At 50.5% G+C, this 15,265-nt stretch overlaps 1 protein-coding gene across 1 annotated transcript in view; it reads right to left on the reverse strand.

Moving 5' to 3' along the window:
• Positions 1-15,265, reverse strand: part of HSPH1 (heat shock protein family H (Hsp110) member 1) — a 702,844-nt gene that overhangs the window by 60,997 nt on the left and 626,582 nt on the right. The window lies entirely within an intron of this gene.

Here is a 15,265-nt window from a genome sequence, read left to right on the forward strand (position 1 = left end):
ATGAATTAATCGTTTCCATGAAGCACAAACTGAAAACTTATTTTACATTTCAGAGTCACATATACATAGAAGACAAATCTACTTACTTCTAATAATGTCGAGTCCAATGGGAAATTAGATTTTTCAGCAGATTTCTTATCTTTTAATTATTCCAGCCATCAGACCGGGACCTAGGAAAGGGAAATGTATTTCCCTTTGCGAGACACTATAAACCACTGCCAGAAACGGGAAGTGAATTTTTCTTCTTAACGATACTATTTCACCTGAAGATTTTTTATCTTTAAAAATCCTACCCAGCCAAGCAGTACCTGATCAATTCCAAAGTAGACACCTCAGAAAACAAAAGTACCACTACCTGAAAATAAGTAAAACCATATAACTATCTCAATGGCCCTCAATGCCTAGAGTTTCCCGGATCCCTCCAGAAGTAGAGATGGGGGAGGATGTGGTCTGACAGCTAGATTGCCCACTTTGGTGCTAGAAACTAAGGTTCGAGCCTCAGGGTCGCATCCACATCCTGTGATTCTGGGCAAATGACTTACTCTCCCCGTGCCTGAATGTGTCATTGTGTAACATAACCGGTGCTCATGTAAAGCGCTCAAAAACCTTCGGGCCGAGCTCGTGCTATATAAAACTGTATTAAAAAAAAAAAAAAGGAGAGGGATACTGCATGGATGCAAAAATAAAACCTGAGTTTTAAAGATGGAAGTTGAAACCCTGCTTGCGCATTGACAGGACCCTGCATAAAATCGCCCTCAGATTCTGAGGGTTAAGGGGAGACTCCACCAGGGATGAATGGCTAGCTTAAAAATGGAATTAAAGCCAGTGCACATAGATGGTGCTTATATGCAGCTCCATGAGTCCCTTCTGGATCGGAACAGAGTCAACTGAGTTTTACGGATCCAATGTGTTACCTGGAGGATAGGCACAAGGTGAGTAATCTATGGTTCGAGGTTTCCATCTGAATACAATTTTACTGTTGCTTGTATTTGTTATTTTGTGAATTATTTTCACATAATAGTGAATCATTCACTTCTCAGTTGTATAATTTTTCCTAGGAGAATATTGCTTCTATATATAGTTTTGTCAAAAGCATCACTAATATTCTAACAGAAAAACAATACCAACTGAGATATAACCATTAGAATTATGCTATTGGCACATACGGTACAGCTGAATGCTGTGAAGGTCCAAATTTCCAATTTGACAGCCTGTAGCCAAAGTGCTACCATGCACTCAATATTCATGTAAAAGGTGGCAAATGTCTCTTTAAGAGAACCTGTCAAGAGGAAAGAGACATAAACAGCAAAAATCTACATTGCTTTGGATGATAAGCAAGGAACCAAAACCAACCTGAACCAGGGTTGGGAATGAACAAACAAGTTACTTACCTTCGAATATCCCCAGGCGTCAGGCTGGATCCGGAAAGATTTTTCGTCAGCAATACCCCTTGCGCGTTGCTAGGCGTCATCTGCGGCTCCGCGTCCGTTGTCGGCGTCGTGCGCCGGAATGATGTCGTCGGAGTACTTAGACGCCGCCCTCGCGCGCTTGTACACAGCTTTCCACGCCAGGAACGCAGAGCCATGCAAGAGACCGACACTGGTGCCAAAAAGTCTAGGGCCCTGAAAAGGATAACCTTAACCCTAGATGTTGGTTCGCAGAACGGGGAGGATGGGTGGGTCGGTGAGGAATCTAACTAACCAATGTTTCTTACAGATACATCGTTACCGAAGGTAAGTAACTTGTTCATCTGAAAGAAACACGTTAGTTAGATTCCTCACCTTAGAATAGATACCCCAGCAATATCAACCCCGGTGGTAAGTCTGCGAACCAAGATCACACCAGAAAGTCCTGGAGAACAGAATGGCCAAAGAAGCCGTCTCACCGGACTTGGCTGTCCAGGCAATAATGCTTGGCAAACATGTGCAGCGAGGCCCACGTTGCTGCCTGACAGATGTCCTGCAAGGGGACTCCTCGGCCCAGGGCAGTAGTTGCCGCTGTGGCCCGGGTGGAATGGGCTCTCAGCCCTACAGGAGGGTCCTTTTTAGGGTCCTTTTTAGCCAAGGAGTAACAAGCTTTTATACACAATACGACCCACCGCGAGATGGTTTGCTTGTGTACTGCCCGCCCCTTCTTAGCACCCACGTAGTCAACAAAGAGTTGGTCGTCCACCCGGAACTGTTTGGTGCGGTCCAAATAAAAGGACAGCGCCTGTTTTGGGTCCAGACGGTGGAGTCTCTCTTCCTCTTTCGAAGGATGCGGAGGCGGACCGAAGGTGGGCAACGTGACAGACTGCCCGATATGAAAGTCAGTCACCACTTTCAGAAGAAAGGAAGGACAAGCCAGAGGACAACCTTGTCCGGATGGACAGAAAGAAAAGGAGGCTTAGAAGATAGAGCCTGGAGCTCACTCACTCATCTAGCCGAGGTGATGGCTACCAGAATTGCAGTCTTAACTGTCAGAAGACGAAGGGGACAATTATGAAGAGGCTCAAAGGGAGCGCACATCAGACATGTCAAGACCAGGTTCAAATCCCACTGAGGAATTACGAAGGGGACAGGAGGAAACATGTGAGTAATGCCGTGAAGAAACGAGAAACAACAGGGGATTTGAAAAGAGAAGGCTGATCAGGATGCCGTAAGAAAGCAGAGATAGCAGAAACATAACCTTTTAGGGTGCCCAGAGCAAAGCCCTGCTGGGCCATGGAAAGAAGAAAGAGGAGAACCGCAGAAAGAGGCGCGGAGAGGGGATCCACAGCCTTTGCTGTGCACCATGCCACAAATTTGTTCCACCTGCAGGCATATACCGTTTTTGTGGAGGGATGCCTGGCTGCCAGAATCACATCGCAGACTTCAGGAGGCAAGTCAAATGGCATCAACTGTCGCTGCTCAATCTCCACGCATGGAGGTGGAGACTGGACAGGTTCGGGTGGAGGACCGTCCCCTTCTGCTGCGACAGAAGGTCCTCCTGAAGAGGCAGTCGAATCGGGGGATCGATTGACAGACTGAGTAGCTCGGGATACCAGTACCTTCGTGCCCAATCCGGAGCCACCAAGATGACTTGGGCTCGGTCTCGCCTGATCTTCTTCAGCACTCTGGGCAGAAGTGGTATAGGCGGAAAGGTGTACAACAGACCGCAACTCCACTCGCAACGAAAGGCGTCCCCGAGCGAGTGCTGCCTTGGAAACTCCAACGTGCAGACCTGCTGACATTGCGCTGAATATCCCGGACCCGCTGCTCCGGAGGATAAGTCCGGAACTGCGCCGAGTCCAGAACCGCTCCGATGAAGAGGAGCTTCTGGGAGGGACTCAGATGCGACTTCGGCACATTGATGGAGAACAACCAGTCGTTGAGATAGGGGAAGACTGGGACCCCTGATCTGCGCAGATGAGCTGCGACCACCGCCATCACTTTCGTGAACACCCGAGGGGCACTGGTGAGTCCGAAGGGGAGCACGGTAAACTGAAAATGCTCCTGACCCACCGTGAACCGCAGGTAACGCCGGTGGGCCGGCAGGACGGGGATGTGAAAATAAGCGTCCTGCAAGTCCAACGCTACCATCGAGTCTCCAGGGTCTAGGGCAGCCAGAACCTGAGCTAAGGTGAGCATCTTGAACCTCTCCTTCCGGAGGAAGGCGTTGACGCTCCTGAGGTCCAAGATAGGGCGTAGGCTCCCTTTGCCCTTCTTGGGAACCAGAAAGTAGTGGGAATAACAACCACGGCCTACTTCTGGACCAGGAACGCGCTCGACGGCCCCTTTGGCCAAGAGGACCGTAACTTCCTCCCGTAGAAGATTCAAGTGATCCCCCGACATGCTGGAGGGGTCGTCTCGAAGGGGAGGGAGTAGCCCCTTCGGACAATTTGCAGCACCCACCTGTCCTAAGTGATGGAACGCCAGTGGAGCAGGTGATGGTGAACTCTGCCTCCCACTGGCGTGGAATGGGCCTGAAAGTACGGACTAGGAAGGCTTTGAGGCGGATGCTGCTGGGGTGGATGTGGATGGACCGGCACGTTGTCTCCCTGTACCGCCTCGGTGGAATCCGCGACCGCGTGGAGGATGATTCTGCGGCCTGTGGCTAGGCGGACGTGAGGGGGCGCCCCTTCCTTGGCCACGAAAGGGGCGAAAAGCGCAAGTTTGCGGGCGCGGGCCGTGAGACCCAAGGACTTGGCCGTGGCCCTGGACTCCTTAAAGCGCTCCAGCTCACTGTCCGCTTTGGCGCCAAAGAGGTGATCGCCATCAAAGGGCATGTCCATGAGGGTGCTCTGGACATCCCCGGAAAAAGACGTGGACCGCAACCAGGCGTGACGACGAAGCGCCACCGTGGACGACATTGCCCTGCCAAGCGAGTCCGTTGTGTCCAAACCACATCGGATGGCATACAGCGAAGCGTCCCGTCCGTCGGCAAGAGCCTGGGCGAGCCGTATCCGGGCCTCCTCCAGACACAGGGGCAGCACGTCCTCCACCATATCCTACAGAGAGTGGGAGTAACGGTCCAAGAGACAAGCGGTGTTAATAGACCGCAGCCCTAAACTAAGGGAGGAGAACAGCTTTTTGCCAAACTGCTCCAGTCTCTTGGATTCCCGATCCGGGGGAGCGGACGGGACGGAGGTCTGGGAAGTAGAGGCCTGGATAACCAGGCTCTCAGGGGTGGGGTGTTGAGAGAGAAAACTGGGGTCGCCCGGAGCAGGGCGGTGGCGTCGGGCTACGTTCCGATCCACAGGAGGTACTGTGGAGGGCTTGGGCCAGGTGCCCTTAAGAACGTCCATCAGTGCTTCGCTAAACGGCAGCAGAGGCTCCGAGGAGCTTGCTGACGGTTGGAGCACTTCAGTGAGGAGGTTAGTCCTCACAGCCATAGTAGGGAGCTTGAGCCTGAGGGCTTCGGCTGCCTTACCCAACACCACGGAAAAGGTAGCACCTTCCTCCGAAGCCACGGTCGGAGGAGAGATGAAGCCAGTGTCAGGGGAGGTATCAAGTCCACTGGAATCCCCCAGCTCATATGTCCAGTCCCGTGATAACTGGCTCTGGTGGGCCAGAGGGTCCTCAGACCCCTCCCAGTCGCCCCTGTAATCCGATTCCTGATAAACAGGGGGAAGAACCGGAGCCGGACGGAAGATGAATTGGTCATCCATCTGCGCCGCACGGCACAGGGCCCGAACCGAGGAATGGCGTCGTCCCGAGACGTGCCGGGGGTGGAACCAGTGTCGGCGCCGGCGGAGGAGGCGTCGTGAGGTCGACCGGCACCGACTGAGATCCAGGCCTGGATCCCACGGGGACCTGAGGCGTCGGGACCGAAGTCGACGACGGCGCCGGGGCCAGAGCCGCCCAGTCGAGCCCACGGGGTCCGAAGGCACGCCGGCAGGCATTGACGGCGGAGCCAGGCCCCTCATGGCCGAGAGGAAGGCACTGATCTCCGCCGGAGTTGCGTCAGTTCCAGGGACTGGCGGGTATGGGGACGGGCGCAGCTCTGACGGAGCCGCAGGGGTGGTACCACTCGGACTCTCGACCGAGTCGCGCGACCGGCGAGGGGAGTCCGAAGAGCGATGTCATCTCTTGGACTTCTTCCATGCTTCGACTTACCCGAAGACTTGGAACCCGACGAGCGGTGATGGTGGCTGCGGCTCCGGCAACCGGTCCTTCGACCTCCTCCTGGACCGAGACCGTGAACGGAGCGGAGCCGAGTGCCAAAGCTCGAGAAGCTTACGGGACTGCTCCCACCTAGCCTTCGAGGTCAAGGCCTGGCAGTCGAGGCACGACTCTGCATCGTGGTCGGCCCCAAGACAGTAAAGGCACCGGTGATGGTGGTCCGTCACCGACATCAGTCAGTGACAGGAGTCACAGGCTTTAAACCCAGGCATCCTACCGGTACCAGTTCGTTTTAGTCAAAAAATGACTAAAGGGGTAAGCTCTTCCTGGATCGGCGCTGTCTGGCGCGGAAAAAAAGAAGAACTGACGTCAGCGCGCGCACGACGCCGAGCCGCAGACGACGCCTAGCGACGCGCAAGGGGTATTGCTGATGAAAAATCTTGCCGGATCCAGCCTGACACCTGGGGATATTCTAAGGTGAGGAATCTAACTAACGTGTTTCTTTCAGATACAGCAACATATGCACCAGAACTACAGCATCCAGAAAGGAATTCAGCAGCAGAAAAATAGAACAAACATCTGGGGAAAAAAGGCTTCTAAAGGGGCAATGAAGGTGGCAAATTATAGGGGAACAAATGAGTTACAATGCATCCATCACAATTTAAAGCCTCCTTACATATGGTCCAGGCTAAAAAACAAAGAAAAAAAAGGTTAGCACTATCTTAGATTCGGACCATCGGACAACACTGGGAAGGTGACTATTTTGCATCGCAATAGATTTAAGGCAAGCCATGATTACTTCTGAAGGAGAATATTGTCTTCCAGTGATAAAAAAAACCGAATCCCTTGTTTGACAACTTTCCTCTCTCTCGCTCTTTGCCTGTGGTGTTCTCAGTCCAGAACTCCACACGGCTTCAAGAGCAGTACTTCAGCAAGCTACAGCAGCATCAAACACACTGAGCGGCATGCAAAAAGTCACACCTCACACTTAGCCCGACAACCAGACACACTGCCTTCCCCATGGATGGGGATCCCTGCATACATGCTACTGTATCTGTTGTCTCCTGTGTAGATATAACAGTAGTGTTGTTGCACTGCTGTAGTTACGGTTGACAAACTATTTCAAAGGAGAAATCAATTTTTACACATTTAATAACTTTGTCCCACCGCCTCCCCACAAAATTTGGAGGATTGATGCAGATTAATTCAACAATTTTCTTCAAGTTATAAAGGGTCCCAAATGAAAAGCTTGGTATTACTAAAATGGGATTTCACACCAAAGTTTTTCTAAGCACGCAACTCTGAAACCACATAAGTTGTAAAATCTTTATGGCACAACAGGCTTTCTGTCATTTTGTGGATTTTTGGATTGGTGAAAATTTGATCAGTCTTTTTTCAGATGCAACCCAAAGCCAAGTGTCAATTGAGGCAATCAAAATGTCCATCTTCAAATATGTACCAAAATATTTACAGTAATTGAGTAAAAGGTTTGGTTAACATTAACTCAATTTGAACACCTGTTCCATAACAGTGAGTGAATGATCCCAAATAGCAAGCATACAAGTAAACGATAGGAAGCAATGAGCAAATGTTTGGGACCATTGCATACACCAACTCAGACTATGCTAAACTTGTGTAAATCCAACATGCACACCACTGCCACCACCAGCGCCATTACCACCAGCACCATTACCGCCAGCACCATTACACCACCTCCACAACCTTCACTGCCATTAGCACAACCACCATTACCACAATCATTACTATCACCGCCACCATTATCAGCTCACCAACAAACTCTTATCCACAGACTATTACCACTGCAACCTCCACAACGACCACTATTATGTACATAAGAAAACACAAAAAAGCATACATCACACACCAACCATCATATGCCACTGCAACCAACACCAACACACCCATGGGAGGCATGGCCAGGGGAGCCAAGATGGCAGACGTGCTTCTCTGAATCTTCAATATCGATTCCCCATAATCCATTATTTACCAGCAAGAGAGCAGGGTCGGATGCGCAGGGAACGTACCTATCGCCCCCTTACATGCTGCTGAGCAGATGTGAGCCCCTGAGGATAGAATACAGCGTTGAACAAGGAAATTAGAGGCATTGATGGTGGCGGACTTCAAGACTGGGCTGGCCCTGACATGCGTTGCGCAGTCTGGGAGAGAAACAGATGTCACAAAGTCACACGGAGAAAGCTCCACTATTGATGGCCCCAGCCACATCGTGTGACGTCTGCGGGACAAACTTGTGGGCCCGCACTGAACAAACTGATGCGACCCCCTGAGGGGACCGCTGGGCAAGAGAGAGGGAACACAAATCACCATAGTGGACCTGGACCTGGAGAGGTGGGTGTCGCCGGGCGCAATACAGCTCATGCTGCTGGGAACGGAGAAACGCAGCGTTTTAGGAGAGCCAACTGTAAGTGGTGTTGAATCCGGAGAGCACTGTGCTGCAGACGGACCCAGCCTTGATGAGCGAACTCGGCGACCCTGCAGAGTGATACTGGATGTGTCGGCCCAACTCCTGCAGGAGACCGCCAAGCGTGGAGAAAGCTCCAATCACTGCCGTGCCCCTGGGCTTGAAGAGATGGCGCCATCTGACGCCCATACTGCCTACACTGCGGGGCCTGAGTGAAAAGAACAGACCCGGCGCGACGAGTAACAAGACTGCAGGGCAGCTACTCCAGTGCTCCAATCCACTGAGGTTAGTGACAAAGAAGAGCCTGAAATTGGCTGGTAGGCTGCCTGGGAAGGGGAAGCACAGGAAATGGAAGATGAAGACACTGTCCCTGAAGGCTGGTTGACACGAGACAGGAGAGGGTTACTGTGAGGTCCAACACTCCGAGCTTTTTACAGGCTCCTGGCTGTTGAAATACCGTACCTGGAATGAGGCAAAACAACTGGCTACTGTGACAAATCCGGTTGGGAGAAGCGGCAGAGACGTGTGGTATGTGAATAGTATTTTGTTATCTCCTGCTGTGCCCACACCCGGTCTAAAAAATGGCCCTGCCTAATATGGAGAGACTTAAAAGCACTGCTGTTATGTAACCAGATTTCACATATCAAAGCCTAGAAGTGAAGGGCTGGAGTAGATTGCCATATATAGCCCAACTTCTTGTCACTACTACGGGAACTTCTCTTACAGGACACCGCTGGCACAGCAGGCCCACTTCTACTTGAAGGACACCTCAGAGTGGATCCTTCAGAGTTTGTGGCCGTTTGTCAGCACTGCCACCCCTTCCCCCCTTGAAATCTTCTGGTGGTGTCACTTGCTGGAACTGAGTTGTACCCCGAGCTCCCGAACCACTGCAACTTCCGTGAGAACACAGGGTCTGACCCAGTGGTGACCAATAGTGAGACCCTTGAGTGGTATCCTCCAGTTCAGAGACGGTGCTGGAGTGCATGTCACGATGGGCCGCCCACTCAGGCTCAAACCCTGCGAACTCTGCTGGACAAACCTGCAGGTGAAAAGCCCACCGACTCAATGGGAAGTAAGCTGGATGCAGTACTCGCGGCGGAGGAAAAGCTGGGGACATCGTTGGAGCAGACACAGACCTCGCTAGAGAACACAATTGATGCTGTAGTAATGGATCTCAACTTATAACATGTGGACCATCGTAAGTTGGCCGACAAGACACGCTCAATGGAGGACAGAGTCCTCACAGCAGGAACTACAACCTGGGTGCATGCCCTTGAGCAGATGATACAGAGGGATGCTCCAGGGATATAATATCCAAAATTATGGGACTGCCACTGTGGACTCGATAGACATATGGACCAGGAAATTGAAGTGATTAAGAATAAGATGAGGACACGACACGCCGTCTAGTGGTACGAAATTGTATCTAAGAAGAAAAGGATCTATGACCGGGTGGAATGCAACACTGAAATATTGACCAACCCTGATGATCTCCCATAGGGACGAAACACGTTGGCTGGGCTAAATGGACTGCTTCTGTGAAATTGATATTTGGATTCTAATGAAACTTACAAGACTACTGAATAACTACCACATACAGCATTTTGATTTTTTTGTGTGTTTTGATGGAAAACAGTTTAATCATCTGTGATTTGTGGAACAGATAATCTTGTATAGAAATTAACGAGCCTTTTCAATTGTTGTTTTGACCTTGTGTTTGGGTGGCTTCCTGGCAGTGGGGTCACAAAGGAGGAGCGTTGGCGGACACAGATTTTGAATTAATTACACACCAATACGCCTTTTCAAGCCTACATTGCCAGGGTGCTGTTTTCGAACATCACTTATTGTGTTGAACAATGGGTCCGAGATATGATCCCACCAGAGGCACTGTCACAATATGTTTTGGTGGAGTGGTCACATAGAGTTCCAGTGAACCACCCCAACTGGGCTCAAGTCCGAGACCATTCCTGTTTGCTTACTGCACTACAAAGACAGAGACTCGATATTACGGGAACCTCGTAAGCTTCAGTCTATACAGGTGGACAATGCCCGCGTTATGCTTTTCCCGGATTACACCACTGCAGTGCAAAAGCAAAGGAACTCATTCCTAGCGGTGAAGCGCTGCCTATGCAGCCTTGACCTCAAATACTCCTTGTTGTTTCCAGCACTTTTGAGAGTAGTGGCACATGGAAAGACATTCTTTTTCAACACCCCCACTGCGGCCTGGGAGTGGTTGGACTCTGTAAACTTGAGCAAAGTGCCAGCATCTCCTGGACTTCATGGTGCAACACAGGTCATAGCATCCCGGGGAAACCGCCAAGGAAAACGATGCAGAAATCACAAAGCGAAATTGAGACATGCGCCTGACATAGAGCAAATAATACTGGACCAAGGTAGGGCCCTGCAAAAGGCGGCTATGATGGGGGATCCCAGGCAGGTATTGGAATCTGCTTATAGCCCCAAGGACCGTGGCAGCGACGAGGACTCTGTCGATGCCGCCTCTTCTATCTCAGGTTCTACTACACTACCTGAAGTAACCCCACAAACAGCAAATGACATCATATGATTGGAAAGGGACTATGCGGCCTGTTTGTTCCAGGCCATACCCCATGGATACGCAAGTAGCTAAATAAGTACATTAAAGTGCACATCTAGTGACAATGTTTCACAAAATAATAATCTATTCATTGTGTAATGTATATCCCACAACTCACTTGTTTTTCTCCCTGCTGGAGACCGTAATATGCTCCTAAGCTGGAGCAGATATATTGGCTGGGATGGAGCATGTGTGTTACCTGACTTCGCTCGATTCTGAACAGACTGGGGGACTACACCCCCTGCACCACAAACCCCTGCAATACCTAAAGGCATGCCCCTACTCGCCAACAGCGTAATGGTCTGGTTCACGGTTTGGACAGATGTGTGTTACACGGCCACCCTTATGGAATTAATGAAGTCTGTTGGATATTGTTCATGTTTTGGTTGTTTACGATAAGTTACTTACCTGTACTCCTTGTTCTCCTACAGGGGTATTCTCATCAGTCATAAGCACTGAATATTCCCGCCCATGTGCTGGGACCGCGAAATAATAAAAAATATATATGAAAACATATATATATATATATATATATATATATACACACACATAAAGCTCTCTCTCTCTCTATATATATAATTTTTTCTCATCCCAATGCAGCCCCCATATAGGAGGCTAAATGCAATAACAATAAAACAAATCATAGCCTTTGTAATCCTGTATCACTTATTTACATAGACCACGGGAAGGCAAGTATAACTTAAACTCTTTTTAATGAGTAGACTCATGAAAACTGCAAAAGAGCAAGCATTGTTAGCCTACAGGCTGCACTGGAAACCAATAGCATAGAAAATGAAAGCAATTGTAACAACAACAAAAAAACTGGCACCGTGCCTTTAAGGCAGCCGTGACCCCTAGCTTCCCATAATGCCTCAGGGGTGACAGTTAGGTCAGTTGTTCTATGCGGAGACCCAAAGGTCAGGGCACAAAGATATAGCTTTTTTTAAATATAAATTTTGATTGATTTTAGTGAAGTAATATCCAGAACATTTGCACGACGATTGACGCATATTGTTAACATTGTAGATTAGCAATAAAGAACGAGTTACTTACCTTCGGTAACTATGTATCTGGTAGAGACATAGTCTAAACACACAAGATGATGGACGGAATGTTGCACATTGGCAAAACATTCACCCCCAGTCACAGATCTGGGTTTAATCCATTGTTATTTTGCTCACCACGCCACCCCAGTTCGGACATGGCCATATGCAAATCAGTCTTGACCCTGTGCCTCATGGGAACAGTCCAGCCCGAACTGCCAAGCCATGTCTTCCCTGGACCGGAATCAAGCATCCTAGGACCGGTTTCGGGGTTTCACCCCTCTTCAGCCAGGATAGCTTGACTCCAGTGGCGTAGTGAGCACGGGACCCACGTCTGGGCATTCCCTTCCCACATAGGGCGAACAGCAAAACACACAAGATGATGGACGGAATGTTGCACATTGGCAAAACATTCACCCCCAGTCACAGATCTGGGTTTAATCCATTGTTATTTTGCTCACCACGCCACCCCAGTTCGGACATGGCCATATGCAAATCAGTCTTGACCCTGTGCCTCATGGGAACAGTCCAGCCCGAACTGCCAAGACATGTCTTCCCTGGACCGGAATCAAGCATCCTAGGACCGGTTTCGGGGTTTCACCCCTCTTCAGCCAGGATAGCTTGACTCCAGTGGCGTAGTGAGCACGGGACCCACGTCTGGGCATTCCCTTCCCACATAGGGAGAACAGCAAAACACACAAGATGATGGACGGAATGTTGCACATTGGCAAAACATTCACCCCCAGTCACAGATCTGGGTTTAATCCATCGTTATTTTGCTCACCACGCCACCCCAGTTCGGACATGGCCATATGCAAATCAGTCTTGACCCTGTGCCTCATGGGAACAGTCCAGCCCGAACTGCCAAGCCAAGTCTTCCCTGGACCGGAATCAAGCATCCTAGGACCGATTTCGGGGTTTCACCCCTCTTCAGCCAGGATAGCTTGACTCCAGTGGCGTAGTGAGCACGGGACCCACGTCTGGGCATCCCCTTCCCACATAGGGCGAACAGCAAAACACACAAGATGATGGACGGAATGTTGCACATTGGCAAAACATTCACCCCCAGTCACAGATCTGGGTTTAATCCATCGTTATTTTGCTCACCACGCCACCCCAGTTCGGACATGGCCATTGTCTAGCCACAGATTCCTTAAATTAGAATATCCCCAGGCGTCAGACTGGATCCGGAAAACTTTCCGCAGCAGCACCTCTGAGCACCGGGGGCGGCGCCGCACAGTTCCGCCTTGACGTCGTCCACGGACGTGACATCAGCGGAGACATATATGCCCCTCCCGGCGCGCTGACGTCAGTTTTCTCGTTTTCCGAGTCCTAACACGGATCCTGGAAAACCAGCAGTTCCTTGGCCTGGTTTTTAAGCTTTTTCGACACCTTCGGTGTCGCCGGAACAGTGTGCAATGCCTTTGGGTTATAAGGATTGTGAAGCCTATGCGCGTCAGATGTCTGGCACTAACCCGCATCTCATCTGTGTGTGGTGCCTCGGCGTGCACCACGACTCCAAAGAGTGCGACGCCTGTCAGAGGATGAAGCCCAATTCCCTCAGAGAGCGCCGTATGAAACAGGTGGCCGCAAGGCTGTCCAGTCCAGCACCTTTTCTTCGCCGCTCTTCCCCTCTGGCACCCGCCTCTCTTGCTCTATGCCAGGTAAGGGCGCCCGGCAGTCGCTTTCTACATACCCTCCTTTTCCGGGGGTTGGAGCGACACGCCCCCAAATGGAGGCTTATTCTATTGCACTCCAGTCGTACTTTGGGTCCCCACCTCTCCCTGGAGCGCCATCGGGTCCCAAACAGGTGGAGGGCACTCATGTCGGGACGTCACTGGCGGATTGTTCCTCGGTGCCGGCTGTGTGCATCGACTCCAGTTCCGGAGACGATACGACGCCGACGGGTCACGGCCAGTGGGTCCTCCCAGTCGTCGGTCCAGCCCATCCCGTCAGTCTTTCCATCGCCCTGAGCGGCTTCCTGCTTCGACATCGGAGGCGACGCTGAATACTGTGTGTGTGTTCGCGCGTTCATCCTCGACCCTTTGGGACTTGGTCGAGAACCTTCTCCCTTCAATTCCAGAAGAGCCGCAGTCACAGTTGCTTCGGCTTCTTCTTGATGGCAGGGGATTGGCGCACTTTTCGCTCCGTTTGTCCCTTGATGCCGCTCTGTGGGACGAGCTCGTGCTCGATCTGTGGCTTTGCGCCACCATGCTTGGCTGCGCGACAGTCGTTTCCCAGATAATGTTCGGGATGCCCTCAGAGATCTACCGTTTAATGGTGTGGACCTTTTTGATCCCCACACGGATAAGCCAGTTTGATAAATGAAACTATCCACCTGGAGATAGAACGCTTGGAGGCTAGAAAACCTGTTCTGATCGAACCGTAATTAATGAATAGTTGATCAGATTTTCTAACTGATTTAGACCTGTCCAAATAGAACTTTAAACCCCTTTTTAGGTCTAATGAGTGCAGTGACCTCTCAGCAGGAGTAGAGGGCTTAGGAAAAAAGGTTGGGAGCAAAACGGTTTGGTTGACATGGAAATCTGACACCACCTTCGGAAGGAAGTAGGGGTGGATTCTCAAAACAACTCTATTGAGATGGAACACTGTGTATGGTTATTTTGAGCAGAGAGCTTGGATCTCGCTCACCCTGCGAGCTGAAGTAATCGCCACTAGGTAAGCTACCTTCCACGTAAGGTGTTGTAAGGTTGCTTGGTGGATAGGCTCAAATGGGGACCCACCAATTTAGATAGAACTAAGTTCAGCTCCAAGGGAGGTGAAGGAGGCCGAACAGGAGATAGACCTTCTTTAAGCCTTGCAAGAAGTCCTTTACTACCTGCGGTTGAAAAAAGGAAGGCCGAGAAGGGGAGCGCCTATATGCCGTAATGGCAGCTAGGTATACCGTAATGGAAGAGAATTTTAGGACTGCCTTAACTAAGTGAAGCAGGTAGGGCAACACCACTTCCTCCTGTCCTTTGGTAGGATCACAATTGTTTTGCACACACCATAAATAAAAAAAATTCCATTTACAAGCATAGGAGTGCCTTGTAGAGGGTCTTCTAGCTTCTTTCAAGATGGTCCTGCTGTCCTGTGGAAGACCTAAATGACCATACTGGAGGACCTAAGGAGCCATGCAGCTAAGTTCAGTGAGGGAAGGTTGGGGTGATGAATGCTCCTCTTCATCTTGGACAGCAGGTCCGGTCTGCACGGCAGCCTTCTGTGTGGACATTCTGACAGGTGCAGAAGGTCCGGGTACCACCACTGCTTTGGCCAGTATGGAGCAATCAGAATCACCCTCGTCTCTGAGGGGAGGAGCTTGGTCATGACCTTCGGGATGAGTGGAAGGGATGGAAAGGCGTACACAAATGCCCCTGACCAGCTTATCAAAAGCGCATTCCCTTTCGACCCTGGTCGGAAGTATCTTGATGCGAAGTCTCTGTATTGTTTGTTGGTGTTGTCCGCGAACAGGTCGATGCTTGGCTGACCCCATTCTTGGAAAATTTCTTCAACAACTTCGTTGTTTAGAACCCAGTCCTGCTGGTCCACGAAGTGACGACTGAGAGCGTATGCTTGCTAATTCTGCTCTCCCGGTAGGTGTATT

This window comes from Triturus cristatus, chromosome 8 (genome assembly GCF_964204655.1).
Source record: "Triturus cristatus chromosome 8, aTriCri1.1, whole genome shotgun sequence".
In the NCBI taxonomy this organism is placed as follows: Eukaryota; Metazoa; Chordata; class Amphibia; order Caudata; family Salamandridae; genus Triturus; species Triturus cristatus.